This window comes from Mobula hypostoma, chromosome X1 (assembly GCF_963921235.1).
Source record: "Mobula hypostoma chromosome X1, sMobHyp1.1, whole genome shotgun sequence".
In the NCBI taxonomy this organism is placed as follows: domain Eukaryota; kingdom Metazoa; phylum Chordata; class Chondrichthyes; order Myliobatiformes; family Myliobatidae; genus Mobula; species Mobula hypostoma.
In genome coordinates, this window is record NC_086128.1 from 56,351,205 (window position 1) to 56,377,241 (window position 26,037).

Consider the following 26,037-nt stretch of genomic DNA (forward strand, 5'->3'; position numbering starts at 1 on the left):
TACAGGGAGAAGGCAGGAGAAAGGGTTTGAGAAGGAATAAAGATCAGCCGTGATGAAATGGTGTAGCAGGCATGTTGGGCCAAACAGCCTGCCTGTTCCTATGTCTTATAATTTTTCTGGAGTGTCGTTGCTAAAACTGAAGAGCAGGGAGAAGGTGCTTGGGAAGCTGAAAAGCATGGAGGTGTACCAGATGGACTAAACCACAGGGTTCTGAAAGAGGTAGCTGAAGAGATTGTGGAGGTATTAGTAATGATCTTTCAAGTATCAATAGGTTCCGGTGTGGCTCCTGAGGATGGAAAATTGCAAATGTCATGATATTCTTTCAGAAAGGAGGGAGGCAAAAGAAAGGAAATTATCGGCAATTTAGCCTGACTTTAGAGTTTGGAAAGATGTTGGAATCTCTTATTAAGGATGAAGTTTGGCTACTTGAAAGCACATGATAAAATAGGCCAATTGTATCCTTGAGGGGAAATGTTTCTTGACAAATCTGTTGGAATGCTTTGAGGAAATAATAGGCAGGATAAACAAAGGAGAGTCAGTGTATGTTGTTTATTTGGATTTTCAGAAGGCCTTTGACAAGATGTTATACATGAGGCTGCTTAACAAGAGCCCATGGTATTGCAGGAAAGATACTAACATGAATAGAAGATTGGCTGATGAGAAGGCAAAGAGTGGAAATAAAGGGGATCGAACTGATTGTCTGATGGTGACCAGTGATTTGCCACAGGAGCAATTGTTGAGACCGCTTCTTTACACGTTTTATGTCAATGATTTGGATGAAGGATTTGATGGCTTTGCGGCCAAGATTGCAGACAATATGAAGATAGATGGAGGGGCTGGTACTGTTGAGGAAGCAGAGTGTCTGTAGAAGGACTTAGACAGATTAAGGGAATGGGCAAAGTGGCAGATGGAATATTATGTAGGGAAGTGCATGGTCATGCAATTTGGCAGAAGGAATAAAAATGTGGACTATTTTCTAAACGAGGAGAAAATTCATTAATCAGGGGTGCAGTGGGGCTTGGAAGTCCTTGTCTGGGATTCCCTGAAGGTTAACTTGCAAGTTGAGCCAGTGGTAAGGAAACCAAATTGAACGTTCACATTCATTTCAAAAGGACTGGAATACAAAAGCAAGAATGCAATGCTGATGCTTTTGAAGGCACTGGGAAAACCGCACTTGGAGAATTGTGAACAGATTTTGGCCCCTTGTCTACAAAATAATTGTGCTGGCATTGGAGAGGGTCCAGAGGAGGTTTATGAGAATGAACCCTGGAATTAAAGAGTTAATATACGAGAAGCAGTTGATGGCTCTGGGCCTGTACTCCCTGGAGTTTAGAAAAATGACGGGGGGATCTCATTGCAACCTATTAAATGTTGAAAGGTCTAGCAGTGCAGTGGATGTTTCCTACAGTGGAGGGGTCTGGGACCAGAGGGCACAGCCTCAGAATAGAGGGGTGTCCGTTTAAAACAGAGAGGTGGAAAAATGTCTTTAGCCAGAGGCTGTTGAATCTGTGGAATTCATTGCCACAGACAGATGTACAAGCCATCACTGGGTATATTTGAGTCAGAAGTTGACAGATTCTGGATTAATCGTGGCATCAAAGGTTGCGGGGAGATGGCAAAGGAATGATGTTAAGAGGGACAATAAATTAGCCATGATGGAACAGCAGAGTCTAGCTGATGGGCTGAATGGTTTAATACTTTAATGTGTCTTATGGTCATTTGGTGTTAAATCAAGGCATATTTGCTACCCTCCAGTCTGCCAGCACCTCACCTGTCACTAATGATGAATCCAATATCTCAGCCAGTTCTCCTGCAAAAGGATACAGATCATAGACTCAGAGTTATTCAGCTTGGAAACAGGCTCTTCAGCCCCAAATGCCTCCCTGAGCTGGTACCATCTGCCAGCTTTTTGCCCTGAACGTTTCCTATCCAAGTACCTGTTCAAATGGTATTGAAATGCTGTATTTGTAGTTGTACCCACAGCTACTACTTCCTCTACGATTGGGAGAGTTCAGAGCCTCTTTCCATCAGGAAAGCTAACCAACACCTCTACTTTCTGAGGATGCTGAAGAGAGCTGGACTATGCACATCTGTACACACAACCTCCTGCAGGTGCACAGTAGAGAGCTTCCTAACATGCTCCATCCCTGATTGGGACAGAAACTGCACTGTGGTGTACTGGAGGGCTCTGTAATGGGTAGTCAAAACTGCCTATAGCATCACTGGCACCAGCCCTCCAGCCAAAAAGGATATATATACAGAAAGGTGCTGGAAAAGGGCCAGTAACATCATAAAGGATCTCACCCTGCTCACGGACTACTTGTCCACTCCCATCAGGGAGGCTACGTAGCATCCACACCAGGACCACCTGAGTCTAAAACAGTTACTTTCCCCAAGCAGTGAGGCTGATCAACACCTCCACCCACTACTTCACCTCTCCACACCCCCAACCACCACTACTTTATCACATCCTGTCAGTCACCCTATGTACAGACACTCCTGTGCCTAGCGTCACTTTATGGACATACAATCAATCTATGTATATAAGCTATATTTATTGTGTTTTTTATTATTGTGTTCTTAATCATATTGTGTTTTATTCAGTGCTGATTCGGATGAAGAATAACAATTATTTTGTTCTCCTTTACACTGATGTACTGGAAATGACATTTAAAAATCTTGAATCTTGAATCTTTCATCAGCAGCTCAATCGATGTGCCCACCACCTTCTGTGTGGGAAACTTATCCCTTAGGTCCCCTTTAAATCTTTCCCCTCTCACCTTGAACCTGTGCCATCTACTGTCAGACCCCCCCACCTTGGAGAACAGACAGGAAGGACTGTTTAGGGCCCTGGATGGTAGGAGATGTCCTCCTTTTTAAAGAAAGGGGCTTCCCTTCCTCCACCATCAACACTGCCCTCAACCACATCTCTTCCATTTCACGCACGTCTGCTCTTACCCCATCCTCCTGCCACCCTACAAGAGATAGGGTTCCTCTTGTCCTCACCTACTACCCTACCAGCCTCTGCGTCTTCACATAATTCTCAGAAACTTTCACCACCTCCAGTGGGATCCCACCACCAAGCACATCGTTCCCTCCTCCCCACACCACTTTCTGCTTTCCACTGGGATCACTCCCAACACCACTCCTTTGTCCATTCGTCCCTCCGCACTGATCTCCCTCCTGGCACTTATCCTTGCAAGTGGAACAAGTGCTTCACCTGCCCCAACACCTCTTCCCTCACTGCTATCCAGGGCCAGAAACAGTCCTTCCAGGTGAGGCGACACTTCAGCTGTGAGTCTGTTAGGGTTATATACTGTGTTTGGTGCTGTCGGTGTGGCCTCCTGTATATCGGTGAGACCCGACGTAGATTGGGAGACTGCTTCGCTGAGTATCTATGCTCCGTCTGCCAGGGCAAGCGGGATCTCCCAGTGACCACCCATTTTAATTCCACTTCCCATTCCCATTCCGATATGTCCATCCATGGCCTCCTCCACTGTCGTGATGAGGCCACATTTAGGTTGGAGGAACAACACCTTATATTCAGTTTGGGTAGCCTCCAACCTGATGGCATGAACATTGATTTCTCAAACTTCTGGTAATTCCCCCACCTCCCCCTTCATTCACCATTTTCCATCCTCTTTTCCCTGTCTCACCTCATCTCCTTGCCCACACATTGCCTCCCTCTGGTGCTCCTTCCCCCTTTCACTGTCTTCCATGGCCTACTGTCTCTTACACCGATCGACTTTCCAGCTCTTTACTTCCTTCCCTCCTCCAGCTTTCACTCTTCCCTCCCCCACCCTTTAAAACTACTCCTTAGCTTTTTTATCCAGTCCTGCTGAAGAGTTTCGGACTGAAATGTCGACTGCACTTTTTTCCAGAAATGCTGCCTCGCCTGCTGAGTTCCTCCAGCATTTTGTGTGTTGCACAGTTCACTGAATGTGCTGTCTGGCTGTGGACAACACTGCCACCTGGTGGTTCCCTGAAGCAATGACATGTTTTCTGTGGACAACACTCCCACTTGGTGGTGCCCTCCAGCAATGACAAGTTTTCTGTGGACAACACTCCCACCTGGAGGTGTCCTGCTGCAATGACAGATACCCATGTGGACAACACTCCCACCTGGTGGCTCCCTGCAGCAATGACATGTTCTCTGTGGACCACACTCCCACCTGGTCTGATTCTGACACAATGACAGATCCCCATGTCGACAACGCTCAGGGACAAACGCATTCTGCAGAATTGAAACAAAGCAGCACCGAGGTCATGAATGCTGTACAGATCACAGAGGAGGAGGTGTTTGCTGCCTTGAAGCAAATTAGGGAGGATAAATCCCAGGGCCTGACAAGGTGTTCTCTTGGACTTTGTTGGAGGTTCGTGCAGGGTCTCCAGCAGAGATACTGTACTTAAAATATCCTTACCAACGGGTGAGGTGTCAGAGGATTGAAGCACAGATAATGTTTTGTTGTTTAAGAAAGCTCTAAGAATAACCCGGGAAAGTTTAGACTGTGGGCCTGACATCAGCAGTGGGTAAGACACAGGAGCTAAAATAGGCCAATCGGCCCATCGAGTCTTGCTCCACCATTTCATGATAATCGATTTATTATTCCTCTCAACCCCATTCTCCTGTCTTCTGTATCTCCCCCTCCCCCTCCAGCTTTCAAATCCCTTACTCACTCTTCCTTCAGTTAGTCCTGACGAAGGGTCTCGGCCTGAAACGTCGACTGCCCCTCTTCCTACAGATGCTGCTTGGCCTGCTGCGTTCACCAGCAACTTTGATGTATGTTGCTTGAATTTCCAGCATCTGCAGAATTCCTGTTGTCTCCTGTCTTCTGTGATCATTCTCGTGAACCTCCTCTAGACCCTCTCCAATGCCAGCACATCTCTCTTAGATAAGGAGACTAAAAGCCTAAATAAGGGCCCAATCCACATGGTCAATTCCAGCCAATGGCTGTGATCGCCACCCAGGCACTGAGGCAAACAGAGTCACAGGGGTTTCCCCCGGTTGTTGCACCCGTTGGTACACAGTGAGAGCGGCAGGTTAACATAGAAACATAGAAAATAGGTGCAGGAGTAGGCCATTTGGCCCTTCGATCCTGCACCGCCATTCAGTATGATCATGGCTGATCATCCAACTCAGAACCCTGTACCAGCCTTCCCCCCATACCCCCTGATCCCTTTAGTCACAAGGGCCATATCTAACTCCCTCTTAAATATAGCCAATGAACTGGCCTCAACTGTTTCCTGTGGCAGAGAATTCCACAGATTCACCACTCTCTGTGTGAAGAAGTTTTTCCTAATCTCGGTCCTAAAAGGCTTCCCCTTTATCCTCAAACTGTGACCCCTCGTTCTGGACTTCCCCAACATCGGGAACAATCTTCCTGCATCTAGCCTGTCCAATCCCTTTAGGATTTTATATGTTTCAATAAGATCCCCCTCAATCTTCTAAATTCCAATGAGTTAAGGACACTTGACAACCAGTTGCTGACCTCCCAGGGCATCTTGTCGGGTAAACTCCAGTACACATTAGTACCGAGACATCCCAGAATAGAAGAAGGGTCCTTGTCAGGCCCCAGATGCCTCTGAGGAGTCTCTACCCACCGTTACCAGAATCAGGCTGGTTTCCCCCAGCTACTGTTGGTGCATGCTTCACCAAAGGCACACATCATGCTCTCTGCTGGCACCAAGCCAGTCCCAGGACCCTGGTCTCCTGCTGGCACCAGCTCATTTTGGGGAACCACTCTCTTGGACTCCACCCCACTCTGGCACCTGTGTTGTGGTGGCAGGTTGTTAAACTTTGGGGAGGGCAGTCACAGATCTCGAGAGGTCCTTTATGTGACCCCCCACTCTTCAATGTGGACGTTCCCGCAGCCTCTTTCCACAATTCCTATGGAGGAAATCTTTGTTCCTGCTGTGGCACACCCAGGGAGGGTATATGGGCCCCAGTGGCACCTCCTCCAAGTGGCAGGGGCTCTTGGTGAGGGTTGAACCTCTTCGGCAGCTGCAATCATGAGATCGGACCTGGATAGCTACCCTCATCCCTATTCCTAGGGATTCCCTTTCAACCTTCCCTTCCTGCCGGTTCACCTCAAGGAAGCTTCCCAAGGGTTCTCCACCTTTTGAAGCCTAGAGGGAGCCTGAGTTGGTCATGACCTCTGTCATTTCGGCTGAAATGTACTGAACACCTGCATTTCCACGTCGGGCTTCCTCCAGGTCCTGTGCTGCAGTGTCAGAGCCTCCAGGAGATCCCTCACTGATACTGAAGGAGCAGGGACATGGCTCACTGGTAGCTTTGACCCCTATCATTGACCTCCTCCCCTAGCCTCCCTGAGGCTGTGCTTGCATCTCAATGTCCTTTGGCTCATCATTCCAGATGAAGCTTTTGCAGCCAGTCATTTCCAAGCCCATGTCCAGTGCCACCTTCCAAAGCACTGTTCCTGCAGTTGTCACCCAAGGTGGAGGAGTTGGATTAGTCCACTGCCAGTGGTGCCAAGGGGAAGCACTAGGAGTGTTTCTGTCAAGTGCTTGGCACCAGAATACCCAAGGTAGTGATGACCCTCTGCTTTCGTGCCCTCGGCCCCCATATTGCATCTCAACCTGAGGGGAACCAATATGGTTTCAGGCGGGTTTGCCAGAGCTGTTGGCAAGGGGATGGGAACCGGAGTGATAGGGCTGAGGAGAGAGCAGTTGGTAAACACACAGGCAGATGTTGTGACAAATCAGCTATACAGCAAATCCAAAACACAAATCCCTCCAGCTACACCACGTCCATGTCCCTCCATCTTCCTTACATCCAAATAAAAACCTCTTATGTATTTGCTTCTACTACCATACAAGACAGCACAGGTATCCACAACTCTGAGTAAAAAAAACTTACAGCTCACATCCCCCTTGAACCTACAGCCTCTCACCTTCAATGCATGCCCTCTGGTATGAGACATTTAAACCCTGGGAAACAGATACTCCCTGTCTACTCTATCAATGCCTCTCATCATCTTGTAAACCTCCTTCAGGTCTCCCCTCAGCCTTCGATGCCCCAGAGAAAACAACCCAAGTTTATTCAGCCTCTCATGATAGCACATGCCCTCTAAACCAGGCAGCATCCTGGTAAACCTCTTCTGCACCTTCTTCAAAGCCTCAACATCCTTCCTACAGTGGGGCAACCAGAAATGTATGCAATATTCCAGATGAGGCCTTACCAGAGTTTTATCAAGTTGCAACATAACCTCCTGACTTTTGAACTCAATGCCTCGACTCATTAAAGCAAGCATTCCATAAGCGTTCTTACCATCAACCTGTGTAGCCACTTTCAAGGAGCTATGAACTTGGCTCCCAAGATCTCTCTGCTCAGCAACACCGTTAAGGACCTTTCCCTGAACAGTGTACTGTCTCCTTGCATTTGCCCAACTGAGGGGCAACACCTCACATTTATCTGGATAAAATTCAATCTGCCATTTCTCAGCCCATATCTGCAACTGATCGATATTGTGCTGTGTTCTTTGCCAGTCTTCTACGCTGTCCACAACTGCACCAATCTTGCTGCTATCCATAAATTTACGAACCCACCCACCTACATTTTCATCCAGGTCATTTATATACATTACAAACATCAGAGTTCCCAACACAGACTTTGCGGAACTCCACTAATTACAGACCTCCAGTGTGAATAAGTCCCTTCAACCACTACCCTCTGTCCTCTTTGCGCAAGGCAGTTCTGAGTCCAAGCAGTCAATTTGCCGCAGATCCCATGCATCTTAATCTTCGGGAGTAGCCTCCCATGAGGGTCTTTTTCAAACACCTGACTAAAATCCATGCAGACAACATCATCAATCTCTCATTACCTATCAGGCCCCAGGGACTTATCCTCTTTAATGCCAATTTGGAGGCCCAACAGATCCTCATCCTTGACCTCTAAACACCCTAATGTGTTTATACACTTAGCACTGATCTCCTGGTCCTCCATATCCTTTTCCTGGGTAAATACTGAGACAAAGTACTCGGACTCCGCCTTCCGCCTGTGGACATGTCAGACGCAGTGTCTTTCTGTCTGCCTTTAATTTCTCCCTTTCCCGACTTAAACTTTGAAATTTTAACTTTATTCAGTCGGATTTTTTAAAGTGATAATTATAACCATGGCTACCTTAAGAAGCACTAAAAAAATTCCCGATACAGGTAATGGTAAATCTACAAAAACTGGCGAAGCTTCTGAAGAGCCAGCCTGGGTGACTAGATTAGAGACTCAAGTGAGCTCTATCGTCGCTGAATTAACTCAACTAAAAGAAAGTCTTCTTCCTTTGGAGGAAAACATTGATTCTTTGAGCTTGGATCTTAAAGAAGTAACTCGTAATGCGGCTGATATTTCTTCTCGTTTGGAAAAAGCACAACGTCGAATTGTTGATTTGGAAGCTCGTTCTCGTCATTATAATATTAGAATAGTTGGATTGAAAGAGCAATCAGAATCTGCCGATATACTGGACTAATTCACTAAAATGTTTCAATCTCTATTTCCTGAGGCATTTTCACAAAAGCCCGACATCGAAACAGCCCACAGGACTGGAACTCCGAGACAAGGTAAAAACAGACATGTTACTCTGCGTTTCCTCTGTATTCGTGACAAAGACCATATTATTAAACTGGCAAGAAAACAAAGACTCTTTAAATTTCAAGGCTCTGAGATTCGTTTCTTTCAAGATTTTCCACGTGAATTTGTTCAGCAAAGCTCTGGATTCTTGACCGTAACGCGAATCGCCTTTCAAAAACAGCTATATCCCTCCCTTCTTTATCCAGCTAAATTAAGGCTTTTCGCCAAAGACTCTGGGGTTCGTATCTTTGTGGATCCAGCCGATGCACTGCGTTTTATTAATTCTCTCTCGGATGAGTCCGAAGCCTGAAGTTTAAAAGACTTACAATTATTCGATCGTTTTGTGATACAAGGAATGATGAGATTGGAAGACTTGAGAAGTACAGAAAGTCTTGCTATTAAAAAGTAGCGTTACCTTTGAAATAGACTGGTTTGGACGGTTTTAACTTTAGAAGATATTTTATGGGATCTTTGGAAGACTGTAGAAATTTTAAACCATTTAGAATTTCTTTCTGTTTGCTACATATATGAATTAATTGTTTCTTTTTGCTTTGTATGGTTTTGTTAAGAACTTTTAACTACTATTCAGGATTTTTTTACGTTTCGAGGATAGATGTAAAAATTTTAAAGATGGCGATGTTTTCCCTTCTGCGCAAATATTTCAAGAATTTGTTTTGGAAGTGTTTTTTTTTCTTATCTAATGTTATGAAGGTTACTTTCTAAATTGAAGGCCGTTTCTGTTAACTGTTTTTTCTAATTTAATTGTGATGGGTTGTACGTCGACTGTAATGAGTGGTATACCCGGGAGAGGGAGACAGATTACTTTTTTTTATTTGCACCTTTCACTTAGGCAGGTGGAGTTCAGAATTGCTTCTGTGCATTTCTTGGGGCTTGCGTCGATTAATATCACCTTATTTCTGGGCTTTGTAGGTTGGGTGGGTTTTTTATGTTTTTTATTTCTAATTTTTATTCCTATTATGGAATTCCGGAGCGTACGCAAATTGTTATCATTGTTGTTTATCACCGCCATTCAAAATTTCTTTATCCTGACATGTGTTTAATTGTTTTCTTTAGATATAATTTTCATGATGTTAGATAAACAGTTAAATGTTTTAAGTTGGAATGTCCGTGGTTGGAAACATCCTATTAAGTGTAAGAAAATATTTAAAATTATTCATCGATTCCAACCTGATATAATCTTTGTACAAGAGACACATGTCAGGTTATGTGATAACAATTGATTTTTTTAAATTTTGGAAGGACCCTCAGATTCACGCAAACTCTCAAAGTAAAATTAGGGGTGTTTCCATTTTTATTGATTCCAATATTCCCTTTAATCAGGAGGATATTATATCTGATATTAATGGTAGATTTTTGATTGTTAAAGGAACACTTTACGATAAGAAAATGGTTTTGGTTAATATATATGGACCAAATACTGATGATCCTTCATTTTTAAAGATATTTTTGCTGTATTACCTGATTTAAATGAATATATGTTATTAATGGGTGGAGATTTTAATATTTGCTTAAATCCCTTGTTAGGAATTAAGACATCAACTCCCTAATCATTCTGCATCACTTATTAATTCTTTTTCAATTGTTTATGGTTTAATTGAAGTCTGGAGACATATGCATCCTACTGATAGGGAATATTCCTTTTTTTCACATGTTCATAATAATAAATATTCGAGAACTGACTATTTTATAGCCGACCCTCGACTTTTACTTAATGTTCAGAAATGTGAATATGTGAATAAATTTAATATTTGATTTGAAAGATGTTATTTCTACAAGACCACCTTGGTGTTTTCCAGAACATTTGTTACAAATTTCAGATTTTGTTGAGTTTGTTGAAACTCAGATAAAAGAGTTTTTTCCCTTTAATAATACAGGAAACGTCTCAAAGTTAGTAATTTGGGATACGTTAAAAGCTTATTTACGTGGTCAGAATATTTCTTATTTAGCTAAGTTGAAGAAACAGACAAGAATAGAATTAAATAAAATTGCTAAACAAGTTAGATTAACAAACAAAGAATTAGATAATATCAACACAATCCTTCCAAAGGTTGAATTGTTTAAAAGAAGAGTGGAACTACAATCACAATATAATTTATTATTAACTTATCCTATTGAAGGATATTTGCTTAAATTAAAAAGTCAGTTTTATATTTTTAGGGATAAAAATAATAGGCTATTAACTTCCCAGTTAAGGGCTGCTAAAGCTAAAGACAAATTTTAAAGATTCGTAAAGATAATAGAGATATAACAAGTAATTATGAAGATATTAATAATATCTTTCAGGATTTTTATTCTGATCTTTATAAATTTCAGTTTCCAGCAGATTCCTCTAAAATGAAAGCTTTTTTATATAAGATTAAATTTCCTCAAATTACTGCTGAAGATCAGCAGACCCTCGATGCTCCAATTGTTGAGCATGAAATTCAGAAAGCTATATGGTCAATGCAATCAGATAAAGCTCCTGGACTCAATGGTTATTCGGTAGGATTTTACAAAAAATTTGAAAAATTACTTTCTCCATACCCCTTGGAAATATTTAATGAATCTTTTGAGAAGGGTAATTTACCCTCTTCTTTTTATGAAGCTTCTGTTTCTTTAATCCTTAAGAAAGACAAAGATCCGACTGAATGCTCATCTTATTGACCTATTTTGCTATTAAATGTGGATGCTAAAGTTCTTTCCAAGGTAATGGCCAACCGTTTGGAAAACATTTTATCTAAAATTATCTCTATGGATCAAACAGGCTTCATTAGAGGCTGTTACTCTTTTTCTAATGTTTGGAGATTGATGAACATTATATATTCACCATTATCCAAAACACCCCAATGTGTTGATGTACATCTCCCAGATGTAATAGTGGCCAAAGGACCTAGGGTAATGGATGAACTGCAGGAAATTTATATCAGGCAGGAGATGGTGTTGGATAGGCTGTTGGGTCTGAAGGCTGATAAGTCCCCAGGACCTGATGGTCTGCATCCCAGGGTACTTAAGGAGGTGGCTTTAGAAATCGTGGACGCATTGGTAATCATTTTCCAATGTTCTATAGATTCAGGATCAGTTCCTGTGGATTGGAGGGTACTAATGTTGTCCCTCTCTTCAAGAAAGGAGGAAGAGAGAAAACAGGGAATTATAGACTGGTTAGCCTGATGTCAGTGGTGGGAAAGATGCTGGAGTCAATTATAAAAGATGAAATTACGACACATCTGGATAGCAGTAACAGGATCGGTCCAAGTCAGCATGGATTTACGAAGTGGAGATGGTGCTTGACTAATCTTCTGGAATTTTTTGAGGATGTAACTATGAAAATGGATGAGGGAGAGCCAGTGGATGTAGTGTACTTGGACTTTCAGAAAGCCTTTGATAAAGTCCCACATAGGAGATTAGTGGGCAAAATTAGGGCACATGGTATTGGGGGCAGAGTACTGACATGGATTGAAAATTGGCTGGCTGACAGAAAACAAAGAGTAGCGATTAACGGGTCCCTTTCGGAATGGCAGGTGGTGACCAGTGGGATACCACAGGGTTCAGTGCTGGGACCGCGGCTGTTTACAATATATATTAATGATTTAGATGAGGGAATCAAAAGTAACATTAGCAAATTTGCCGATGACACAAAGCTGGGTGGCAGTGTGAAATGTGAGGAGGATGTTATAAGAATGCAGGGTGACTTGGACAGGCTGGGTGAGTGGGCAGATGCATGGCAGATGCAGTTTAATGTGGATAAATGTGAGGTTATCCACTTTGGTGGTAAGAACAGGAAGGCAGATTATTATCTAAATGGAGTCAAGTTAGGAAAAGGGGAAGCACAACGAGATCTAGGTGTTCTTGTACATCAGTCACTGAAAGCAAGCATGCAAGTACAGCAGGCAGTGAAGAAAGCTAATGGCATGCTGGCCTTCATAACAAGGGGAATTGAGTATAAGAGCAAAGAGGTCCTTCTGCAGCTGTACAGGGCCCTGGTGAGACCACACCTGGAGTATTGTGTGCAGTTTTGGTCTCCAAATTTGAGGAAGGACATTCTTGCTATTGAGGGAGTGCAGCGTAGGTTCACAAGGTTAATTCCTGGGATGGCGGGACTGTCATATGTTGAAAGATTGGAGCAACTGGGCTTGTATACTCTGGAATTTTGTGAGGGGATCTTATTGAAACATATAAGATTATTAAGGGATTGGACACGCTGCAGGCAGGAAGCACGTTCCTGCTGATGGGTGAGTCCAGAACCAGAGGCCACAGTTTAAGAATTAGGGGTAGGCCATTTAGAACGGAGTTGAGGAAAAACTTTTTCACCCAGAGAGTGGTGGATATATGGAATGCTCTGCCCCAGAAGGCTGTGGAGGCCAAGTCTCTGGATGCTTTCAAGAAAGAGATGGATAGAGCTCTTAAAGATAGTGGAATCAAAGGTTATGGGGATAAGGCAGGAACTGGATACTGATTGTGGATGATCAGCCATGATCACAGTGAATGGCTGTGCTGGCTCGAAGGGCCGAATGGCCTACTCCTGCACCTATTGTCTATTGTCTATTGTGTTACTTCTCTGGATGCAGAAAAGAGATTTGATAGAGTTGAATGGACTTATTTGTTTAATATTTGGCTTTGGTAATAATTTTAATAAGTGGATTCAAATGATCTATAAGAACCCTATCGCTACTGTTATTACTAATAATCTTAAGTTTCCCTTTTTTTACTTTCACGAGGTACTCGACAAGGGTGTCCATTAAGACCTTTATTATTTAATCTCGGACTGGAGCCTTTGGCTATAACAATCCGTGAAGCTAAAAATATTCATGGTATCTCTATAAATGGGACCATACATAAGATTTCTCTTTATGCAGATGATCTTATGGTTAATATCCTGAAAAATCTATTCCTAATCTTTCAGAATTATTAAATGATTTTGGAAAATTTTCAAGATATAAACTTAATTTAAATAAAAGTGAATTGTTCCCTTTAAATGTTCCTGTTTTTCTATAGAGGGATATTCCATTTAGAATTGTGAATTCTTTTAAATATTTGGGTATTATCATTACAAAAAATATATAAGGATCTTTATAAAGCTAATGTAGTTCCTTTATTGGACTCTATGAAACAATTATTATCTGGATGGAATCCTCTTACACTTTCTTTAATAGGTTGTATTCATGCTGTGAAAATGATGATTTTACCTAGATTTTTATATATTTTTCAAAATATACCTATCTTTCTAACCAAAAATGTTTTTGATCAAATTGATTCTACTATTTTGTCCTTTATTTGGAATAATAAAAACCAAGAATTAATAAGTTTAATTTACAAAAATCTAAAAAAGATGGTGGACTCGCGTTACCAATTTAAGATTGTATTATTGGGCTGTTAAGAGTCGACCATTATGTTTTTGGTTATATTGGCTCGATAAGAACCAAAAACCAGCTTGGATTGATTTGGAATTTAAAGCTATTAATCAATTTTATTTAACTTCACTATTAGGAGCTCCATTTCCTTTACAACTTGCTAAAATTTCCTATTTAAATTTCTACCCTGTGTTATGTACCTCGTAACTGGGTTGCCAAACCAGCAGAAATCGATTACTAGTTGGAGTCTGGTTTACTAGAAACTAATAAAGTTTTATTAAAGAAATAAGTAACACAGTACTCTAATCGTAAGGATGTAAATACAACAGTCTAGCAATGATAAAACACACATGTACACAGAACTAGGGTAATAGGAATCAACCAAGCTCTATCGCAGTCTCGGGGTAAAATGATCAGTCTCAAGTGAATCAGAGTTCAGTTCAGCTTAGTACAGTTCACAGTAATCGCTGTTGTGCCGTTGCAGAGAGAGAGAGAGAGAGAGAGAGAGAGAAATGCAAATTTTGATTCAAGCAGACCTTTGATGTTCTTCGCAGTTGGCTTTCGGGTGGACCCTTTTATGTCTTCTATCCTGCTGTTGTCACCGACTGTGACCCCTCTGTTCAGGATACGACCATTCTTTCGCGGTGAACCCGGCACCCAGGCAAGGGCGGACACACACACCAGGTTCCTGCCGATTGTACCTTTTCACCCTGTCAGTCTATGGTCGGTTCCCTCAAACCAGACCTCCAAACCTCCACCAACTTGTGGGGGTACACCGCTCTTCCAGGGTCTCGTTATCTCGTGATCCCGTGGTGTGTGTCATGCCTTAGCGAACCTGTTCTTTTTATCCCCCTGCTGGGGTATCGCCTGTCCATCAAACTTCAAACAGTTCAGGTTCAAAGCAACTGGTCTGTCAATATTCTGAACTGTGTGTCTTTTCCGTTATCTCTCTCTTCTCTCTCATTTTGAACATTCCTCCATTGTCTCCCTTATCTCTTTCTCATTAGCATCAATCTTCTGATAACTTGGTTTGTCGTCACACCTGTTATTAAACAGTCCTTATGGATTTGGTTTCAGTTTCGCAACTCTTTTAATTTTAAACAATTTAAATTGTCTGGTCCTGTATTTTGAAATTTGCTATTTAAACCTTCAATTACTGATCCCATCTTTCTTTTATGGAGAAATAAGGGATTTGTTCTTTTGCAGATTTATTTAGTGATCGTCGATTGATGTCTTTTGAAGAGGTAGTTAGTAAATTTTCTCTCACACACACACATTTCTTGCAATATTTACAGGTTAGACATTTTTTACAAAAATGTGTTTCTATGTTTCCATATATGCAAGAATCTGATTTGTTGGATACCATTTTGAATATGAATCCCTTAGTGAGAGGCTCCATTGGTAGAATTTATAATTTATTTTTACTACAAAAAGATAACCTCTCACTAAAGATTAGATAAGATTGGGAGAGAGAACTTAATATGACTTTTGTTAATGAAGATTGGTCGCGAGTTCTGAAACTGGTTAATTCTTCTTCGATATGTGCCAATCATTGTTTAATTCAGTTTAAAATTGTTCACTGTTATTATTTAACAAAGGAGAGGCTATCCAAAACATTTCCTAATATATATAATTATTGTGATAGGTGCAAAAATGAAGTAGCTACTTTGTCACATATGCTCTGGTCGTGTCCCACATTGAAATCTTTTTGGAAATCTTTATTTTCTACAATCTCTAAAGCTTTGAAAATTAATTTACAACCTAATACATTGACTGTTCTATTTGGAATAGTTCCGCATCACATTCAGGGTATTTCATTTTCAAACCAACATGTAATTGCATTCGTTACATTGTTGGCAAGAAGAGCTATTTTATTGAAGTGGAAAGATACCTCTGCTCCCACACTAACTCAATGGTTTTCCCAAGTAATATTATGTCTTAGTTTGGAAAAAATTAGAAGTAGAACTTTTGATCCCCGATTTGATTTTGAATGAAGGTGGGGCTCTTTTGCTAAATATTATCATTTAATTTGAATCAATTTATATGGTTTCCTTCCAGTTTTATGTTATATAAATATGATTTGGTGGTTGTTGCTTTCTTTTTCTTCTTTTATATATATATATATATAAATGATTGTAAGACGTATTGCTCTGGGAGTTGGTTCCTAATGGGTTTTTTTTCTTTTTTTGTTTTATAGTTAGTGGGGTTTTTTTTTTAGTTAGCTGGGTTCTCTTCTTTCCTTCTTTTCCTTTTATAAAATTGTTTGGTCCATGAGCATATATAAGTTTTTTTTCCTTCAACTTTATTAATTATATACATACTAATTTGTTGAATTTCTGCATTTTATAGCTGTAGAAGATTATATATTGATAAAAAGATTTAAAAATGAAATGAAACAAAGTACTCATTGAAGTGTAACATCGGGACAAAATCAAAAAGGGTAATGAATGCAGGGCTGAAGGTGGTATGTTTGAATGCACTCGGTATACAGAAGAAGGTAGATGATCTTGTAGCGCAGTTAGATATCGACATGTATGACTTTGTTGGCTGAAGGAAGATCGTAGTTCAGAGCTTAATATCCAAGGATACACATCATAGTGAAAGGACAGGCAGGCAAAGGGGGTGGGATGGCTCTGCTGGTAAAAAACGAAATGAAATTCTCAAAGAGGTGAAATAGGAACGGAAGATGTATAAACTTGCAGGCAGAATTAAGGAACTGTAAGGGAATTTTATACAGACCTCTGGACAGTAGCCAGGATGTGGGATATAAATTACAATGGGGGATAGAAAAGGCATATGAAGAAGGCAATGTTACGATCGTCATGGGGAGATTTCAATATGCATGTAGGTTGGGAAAATCAGGTTGGTGCTGGATTGCAACAGAGAGAATTTGCAGAATGCCTACAAGATGGCTTTTTAGTGCAGCTGCGGTTGACCCACTAGGAAATCAGCTATTTTGGATTGTTTTTGTGTGATGAACCAGTTTTGATGAGGGAGCTTAATGTAAAGGAACCCCTAGGAAGCAGTGATCATAACGTGTTAGAATTCACCCTGCAGTTTGAGAGGGAGAATCTAAAGTTAGATATATCAGTATTATAGTGGAATAACGGGAATTACAGAGGCATGAGAGAGAAGCTGGCCAAAGTTGATTGGAGGGGGATACTGGCCGAGATGACTGCAGAAAAGCAATGGCTGGAATTTCTGGGAGCAATATGGAAAACATCGTATAGGTACTGTACATCTCAAAGGTGAAGAAATATTCTAAAGGAAGGAAGAAGAAACTGTGGCTGACAACGGAAGTCAATGACAGCATAAAAGCTAAAGAGAGGGCATATCTTATAGCAAAAGTTGGTGGGAAGTTAGCGGATTGGGAAACTTTTAAAACACCAACAGAACATTTCATTATTATCATACAGTTAAAACAGTAGGGATACCAGGCAGGAGATGCTCCTCTTGTGGGATGTGGAAAGCAGCTTCCAACACTCCGAGTTAAGGAGTTGGAGCTGGAGCTGGATGATGTACAGGAGTTTACCCGACCAAATGGGCTGGGAGGTCAGCAACTGGTTGTCAAGTGTCCTTAACCTGCCGCTCTCACTCTGTACCAACGGGTGCAACAACCGGGGGAAACCCCTGTGACTCTGTTTGCCTCAGTGCCTGGGTGGCGATCACAGCCATTGGCTAGAATTGACCATGTGGATTGGGCCCTTATTTATTGCTTGTAGTCTCCTTATCTAAGAAAGATGTGCTGGCATTGGAGAGGGTCCAGTGGAGGTTCACAAGAATGATCACAGAAGACAGGAGAATGGGGTCGAGAGGAATAATAAATCAACCATGATGGAATGGTGGAGCAAGACTCGATGGGCCGAATGGCCTATTTTAGCTCCTGTGTCTTACCCACTGCTGATGTCAGGCCCACAGCCTAAAATTTCCAGAGTTATTCTTAGAGCTTTCTTAAACAACAAAACAACATTAGCTGTGCTTCAATCCTCTGACACCTCACCCGTTGCTAAGGATATTTTAAAGACAGTATCTCTGCTGGAGACCCTGCACGAGCCTCCAACAAAGTCCAAGAGAACACCTTGTCAGGCCCTGGGATTTATCCTCCCTAATTTGCTTCAAGGCAGCAAACACCTCCTCCTCTGTGATCTGCACAGCATTCATGACCTCGGTGCTGCTTTGTTTCAATTCTGCAGAATGCGTTTGTCCCTCAGCGTTGTCGACATGGGGATCTGTCATTGTGTCAGAATCAGACCAGGTGGGAGTGTTGTCCACAGAGAACGTGTCATTGCTGCAGGGAGCCACCAGGTGGGAGTGTTGTCCACAGAGAACATGTCATTGCAGCAGGGAGCCACCAGGTGGGAGTGTTGTCCACAGAGAACATGTCATTGCTGCAGGGAGCCACCAGGTGGGAGTGTTGTCCACAGAGAACGTGTCATTGCTGCAGGGAGCCACCAGGTGGGAGTGTTGTCCACAGAGAACGTGTCATTGCTGCAGGGAGCCACCAGGTGGGAGTGTTGTCCACAGAGAACATGTCATTGCTGCAGGGAGCCACCAGGTGGGAGTGTTGTCCAAAGAGAACGTGTCATTGCTGTAGGGAGCCACCAGGTTGGAGTGTTGTCCACAGAGAACATGTCATTGCTGCAGGGAGCCACCAGGTGGGAGTGTTGTCCAAAGAGAACGTGTCATTGCTGTAGGGAGCCACCAGGTTGGAGTGTTGTCCACAGAGAACATGTCATTGCTGCAGGGAGCCAGCAGGTGGGAGTGTTGTCCACAGAGAACGTGTCATTGCTGCAGGGAGCCACCAGGTGGGAGTGTTGTCCACAGAGAACATGTCATTGCTGCAGGGAGCCACCAGGTGGGAGTGTTGTCCAAAGAGAACGTGTCATTGCTGTAGGGAGCCACCAGGTTGGAGTGTTGTCCACAGAGAACATGTCATTGCTGCAGGGAGCCAGCAGGTGGGAGTGTTGTCCACAGAGAACGTGTCATTGCTGTAGGGAGCCACCAGGTGGGAGTGTTGTCCACATGGGTATCTGTCATTGCTGCAGGGAACCACCAGGTGGGAGTGTTGTCCACAGAGAACATGTCATTGCTGCAGGGAGCCACCAGGTGGGAGTGTTGTCCACAGAGAACATGTCATTGCTGCAGGGAGCCACCAGGTGGGAGTGTTGTCCACAGAGAACGTGTCATTGCTGCAGGGAGCCACCAGGTGGGAGTGTTGTCCACAGAGAACGTGTCATTGCTGCAGGGAGCCACCAGGTGGGAGTGTTGTCCAAAGAGAACGTGTCATTGCTGTAGGGAGCCACCAGGTTGGAGTGTTGTCCACAGAGAACATGTCATTGCTGCAGGGAGCCAGCAGGTGGGAGTGTTGTCCACAGAGAACGTGTCATTGCTGTAGGGAGCCACCAGGTGGGAGTGTTGTCCACATGGGTATCTGTCATTGCTGCAGGGAACCACCAGGTGGGAGTGTTGTCCACAGAGAACATGTCATTGCTGCAGGGAGCCACCAGGTGGGAGTGTTGTCCACAGAGAACATGTCATTGCTGCAGGGAGCCACCAGGTGGGAGTGTTGTCCACAGAGAACATGTCATTGCTGCAGGGAGCCACCAGGTGGGAGTGTTGTCCACAGAGAACGTGTCATTGCTGCAGGGAGCCACCAGGTGGGAGTATTGTCCACAGAAAACTTGTCATTGCTGTAGGGAGCCACCAGCTGGGAGTGTTGTCCACAGAGAACATGTCATTGCTGCAGGGAGCCACCAGGTGGGAGTGTTGTCCACAGAGAACATGTCATTGCTGCAGGGAGCCACCAGGTGGGAGTGTTGTCCACAGAGAACATGTCATTGCAGCAGGGAGCCACCAGGTGGGAGTGTTGTCCACAGAGAACATGTCATTGCTGCAGGGAGCCACCAGGTGGGAGTGTTGTCCACAGAGAACATGTCATTGCTGCAGGGAGCCACCAGGTGGGAGTGTTGTCCAAAGAGAACGTGTCATTGCTGTAGGGAGCCACCAGGTTGGAGTGTTGTCCACAGAGAACATGTCATTGCTGCAGGGAGCCAGCAGGTGGGAGTGTTGTCCACAGAGAACGTGTCATTGCTGCAGGGAGCCACCAGGTGGGAGTGTTGTCCACAGAGAACATGTCATTGCTGCAGGGAGCCACCAGGTGGGAGTGTTGTCCAAAGAGAACGTGTCATTGCTGTAGGGAGCCACCAGGTTGGAGTGTTGTCCACAGAGAACATGTCATTGCTGCAGGGAGCCAGCAGGTGGGAGTGTTGTCCACAGAGAACGTGTCATTGCTGTAGGGAGCCACCAGGTGGGAGTGTTGTCCACATGGGTATCTGTCATTGCTGCAGGGAACCACCAGGTGGGAGTTTTGTCCACAGAGAACATGTCATTGCTGCAGGGAGCCACCAGGTGGGAGTGTTGTCCACAGAGAACATGTCATTGCTGCAGGGAGCCACCAGGTGGGAGTGTTGTCCACAGAGAACGTGTCATTGCTGTAGGGAGCCACCAGGTGGGAGTGTTGTCCACAGAGAACGTGTCATTGCTGCAGGGAACCACCAGGTGGGAGTGTTGTCCACAGAGAACATGTCATTGCTGCAGGGAGCCACCAGGTGGGAGTGTTGTCCACAGAGAACGTGTCATTGCTGCAGGGAGCCACCAGGTGGGAGTATTGTCCACAGAAAACTTGTCATTGCTGTAGGGAGCCACCAGCTGGGAGTGTTGTCCACAGAGAACATGTCATTGCTGCAGGGAGCCACCAGGTGGGAGTGTTGTCCACAGAGAACATGTCATTGCTGCAGGGAGCCACCAGGTGGGAGTGTTGTCCACAGAGAACGTGTCATTGCTGTAGGGAGCCACCAGGTGGGAGTGTTGTCCACAGAGAACGTGTCATTGCTGCAGGGAACCACCAGGTGGGAGTGTTGTCCACAGAGAACATGTCATTGCTGCAGGGAGCCACCAGGTGGGAGTGTTGTCCACAGAGAACGTGTCATTGCTGCAGGGAGCCACCAGGTGGGAGTATTGTCCACAGAAAACTTGTCATTGCTGTAGGGAGCCACCAGCTGGGAGTGTTGTCCACAGAGAACATGTCATTGCTGCAGGGAACCACCAGGTGGGAGTGTTGTCCACAGAGAACATGTCATTGCTGCAGGGAGCCACAAGGTTTTTTTTCCAAAAATACTTTATTCAGAAATATTACAAAATAAAAATAATTACATACAAGAAAAGAAAACCATTCGTTGACTGTGAGTCCTTATTCAATACAGTTATTAACAATAAAAATTTTGCGTTGACTCTCTGTTCATTTACAAATGAAAGATGTTTACAGTAAATCATGCGTTTACTCTCAACCCTTGGTCAAGAGTTAAGACTTATTAACAATCAAATTTTCAACAATAAAGGCAGGCAATGGCTCTAATACTTTCCCAAATTAACAATTCCACCCACTCCTTGGGCACCATGTTGATTATCTGTCCACACCGCTGATGAGGGTAGGTCTCCTCCCCACCCAACCTCTCCCCCTCCTATGGGTGATGAACGTTAAACTGTGGTCCTTCCCCACCGGGCCTTCGCGGTGGCCGCACCAAGTTTGAGTGCATCCCTCAGCACGTCCTCCTGCAGCCGAGAATGTGCCAGTCGGCAGCATTGAATCACGGACATCTCCATCTGCTGGCAGACCATCAAGTTTCGGGCCGACCAAAGAGCGTCTTTCACCGAATTGATGATCTGCCAGCAGCACCGGATGTTTGTCTCCGTGTGCGTCCCCGTAGATTACGGAGTCCTCGGTAACGCAGCTGCTGGGCATGAATCTTAGTACTGTCCCTCTGTCCCTTCCATTCTCTTCCACACCTTCTTTGCGAACCCACAGTGTGCAAAGAGGTGAGCCCCCGACTCCACCCCATTACAGTCCTCCCTTGGGCAACGGGGTGTGGAGGAACCGTTCCGGGTGTACAGGAGGGATCTGACTGGGAGGGCCCCTCTCACCGCCAGCCAGGCTAGGTCTTTGTGCCTGTTGGTGAGATCTGGCGATGAGGCATTTTGCCAGATGAACTGGACAGTCTGCTCAGGGAACCACCCCACTGTGTCCATCACGTCCTTCTCCTGCAGTGCCTGCAGGACATTACATGCCGACCACTGTCTAATGGCCCTGTGGTCAAATGCGTTGGTCTTGAACAATTTTTCTACGAAGGACAGGTAAGGGGGCAACGACCAGCTGACAGGGGTGTTGCACGGGAAAGGGGCCAGACCCATCCTTCGTAGCCAGGGCGACAGGTAAAACCTAGGCACATAGTAGTACTTTGTGCCCACGTATCTGGGATCCACGCACAACCTGATGCAGCCACACACGAAGCTGGCCATCAGGGTGAGGGCGACATTGGGGACGTTCTTGCCCCCATTGTCCAGGGACTTGTGCATGGCGGTCCGTCTCACCCGCTCCATCTTGGATCCCCAGACGAATCTGAAGACAGCCCGGGTGATTTCCGCGCTGTAGGAGCGGGGGACGGGCCAGACCTGCGCCAAGTGCAGCAGCCCTGAGAGCACTTCACACCTGATGACCAGGTTCTTGCCCGTTATCGACAGGGAGCGCCCTTCCCACAGTCCCAGTTTCTGTTGCACCTTGGCAGTCCGCTCCCGCCAGTTCTTGTTGCATGCCTCGGCCCCTCCGAACCAGATCCCCAACACCTTCACATGGTCAGACCTGATGGTGAAGGGGACACTGGATCAGTCGGGCCAGTTGCCGAAGAGCATGGCTTCGCTCTTCGTGCGGTTGACCCTGGCCCCCGACGCTAGCTCGAACTGTTCACAGATGCCAATCAACCTGTGAACTGACCTCGGATCAGAGCAGAAGACGGTGACGTCGTCCATGTACAGGGAGGTTTACACTTGGGTCCCTCCACTGCCTGGCAGTGTCACCCCTCTTATGCCCTCATCCCTCCTGATGGCTTCCGCAAAGGGTTCTATGCAGCAGACAAACAAGACGGGGAGAGGGGACAGCCCTGCCTGACTCCAGACCTGATGGGGAAGCTGTCTGTTTCCCACCCGTTAACCTGGACTGCAGTACGGATGTCTGTGCAGAGCAGTCTGATCCAATTCCGGATTCCCTCCCCAAATCCCATTTTGGAGAGCACGTCCGCCATGTACGTGCGCGATATCCTGTCGAAGGCTTTCTCCTGGTCCAGGCTGACCACCCTCCTGTCCTGCACGTAGGCGATGGTGTCCCTCAGCAGCGCGAGGCTGTCTGAGATCTTCCTGCCTGGTACAGCACAGGTTTGGTCTGGGTGGATCACCTGTCCCAGAGCAGACTTGACCCTGTTGGCGATAGCCTTGGACAGGATCTTGTAATCCACATTCAGGAGAGAGATGGGTCTCCAATTCCTAATGTCCTCCCTTTCCCCCTTCTGCTTGTAGATGAGGGTGATGATGCCCTCCCTTGCAGCAGAGAACCACCAGGTGGGAGTATTGTCCACAGAAAACTTGTCACTGGGTCCACAAAATACTTGCAGGTGCTGGGGTCAAAGCAACACTCACAACACGCTGCAGGAACTCAGCAGGTCGGGCAGCATCTGTGGAAATGATCAGTCGATGTTTCAGGCTGGAACCCTTCGTCAGGACTGAAGAGGGAAGGGGCAGAGGCCCTATAAAGAAGGTGGGAAGGAGAAGGCTGGTAGATTCCAGGTGAAAAACCAGTAAGGGGAAAGATAAAGGGGTTGGGGAGGGGAAGCAGGGAGAGGATAGGCAGGAAAGGTGAAGGAGGAATAGGGAAAACACAATGGGTAGTAGAAGGAGACGGAACCAAGAGGGAGGTGACAGGCAGCTGAGGGAGGGGCAGAGTGAAATAGGGATAGGGGAAGGGAGAGGGAGGGAATTACCGGAAGTTGGAGAATTCAATGTTCATACCAAGGCACTGGAGACTACCTAGACTAGTGGTCACCAACCTTTTTAAGCCCAAGATCCCCTACCTCGACCTCAGTGAAAGGCAAGATCTACCTACTAAATCGTTTAGAGAAAAAACAGCTCAGATTGTACTTCCAATTTGAGGCCTTTTATTTGGACGAATTGTATTTGAATTATAAAAAATACTTTTGTCAAACTTTCAAATTAATTCAAACAAGAAAACACTGTAACTAGCATATCAAACAGGCCATAGCTGTCTTCCTTTAAGAATATTACAATACTTCACACCTTTAATTCTAAGTTTCACTATTTAATTTTATTTCAACACGAAAAATAAATGAATAAAAATTGACTGTTGCACTCAGTGTGATGACTGGGGCTGAATACTTTCTGCTAGTTCCCTGAAATTTGGCTCATAACTACAGGACAGCCAGACTGAGACAGTCTGTGAGGTGCAGCGTTACCAACTGTCCCGTATTTCCCCCGCTAAGGTAGAGCATTCCTATGAAACCTTTCGTGCCGAAATGCTTTACGCTGAAGAAGCAATTACCATTAATTTATATGGAAAAAAATTTTGAGTGTTCCCAGACCCAAAAAAAACCTACCAAATCATACCAAATAACACATTAAACCTAAAATAACACTAATATATAGTAAAAGCAGGAATGATATGATAAATACACAGCCTATATAAAGTAGAAATAATGAAAATTAAGCCAAAACCGATTGGTGGGGTAAAGAAAAGAAATCGGCACGTAGGCGCATGCGCACACAGGTGCCCGCGCAAGACTTCATGGTCATGGTAGCCTTTCTCAGCGTAAACACAAATGTCCCGGGATTTGACTGCTACTTTTGTCCATTATTTTGAAGTGAGAAAATTGGCAACCCGAGTGAGGTGTCTGTCAGTAAGTCAACTCCTGTACTTAGATTTAATAATTTTCATCTGTGAAAACGCAATTTCACATAGATAAGTTGACCCGAAGCAGGCACTGACTTTTAGTGATATAAAACCAATGCGCACACCACGCATTGGTCGGCCCCATCAGTAGTAATTGCCACCAGTTTATGAATGGGGATGTCATTTTCACGGACATATTTTTTTAAACTCATTGTAAATATCCTCACCTCTTGTTCTTTCCTTTAATTGCAAAAGAGTGAGGAAGTCCTCCTTTGTTGTAAAATCCTGGAAAGCCATTCTGACAAATACAACAAGCTGAGCTGTTTTCATTACATCCAGGGATTCATCGAACTGTAGTGAAAAATATTCACATCCTCCGACGGTGACTCTACCCTCCTTGTCACTGTTGCAGGGCCAAGCAGTATATTACGTATTGCGGTTATGATGCCGTTTTTGTTTTTAAAGTCATTAAAAACAGTCTCTGCGGTAATGGCCGTTGCTTCCTTGGATAAATCACCATCCGTAAAAGGCTTCTTGTGTTCAGCCAAAAGGTGACTTACACGACATGATGCTTCAATAGCAGCCTTATTTTGAGAGCATGTTTTGTGAAAAACGATTGCTGGGCCTTCAACCCTGATTTCAGCTCCTCAGCTTTCCAGGCACGAATTGCGCTCTTTGGGGGGTAGGTGTCTTTAAATTCCAGGTGGTTGGTGTTGTGGTGCCGCTCCAGATTCCCTCTTTTAGTCAGTGCTTGTGTTTGGTGGCACAACATACATACACACTTGTCTTTCACCAAGGTGAATAGAAATTCCTCTTCCCATTCTGGATGAAATTTGTATGTTTTTGCCTTCTTTCGTGGAGCCTCTGCTATGTTATCAGGATATCACGAGCGATTGCCGATTGCGTCACCTCTGATCTGAGCCGACATTCACCTAATTAATTAGCTTGTTTATTTCGGCTTTTTTTCTTAAAAATGTGCTGTGTGCATCCCGACTACCGCTGCACCACTGCCTGCTTCGCGGCCCGGAGGTTGGGGACCACTGCCGTATATTGATGTTTGCGACAGTCAGTACTCTTATCCCGAATCTGATTGGTCATGTTGATGCAGCACAGGCTACGCTGTAAACGCAGTGCATGGCGAGGGCACTACACACATGCCAACCGGGCAGAAAGAACGGAGCTAAACCCCCGCAACCCAGAAACAATCTCTCTTTACAAACAGCTTTTTAGTGAAAATATTGCTATATTACCATTATCCTAATTAGTATTACTTACTTTTATCATGCTCACATTACAACAGTATTGTGTATTTATTTTTG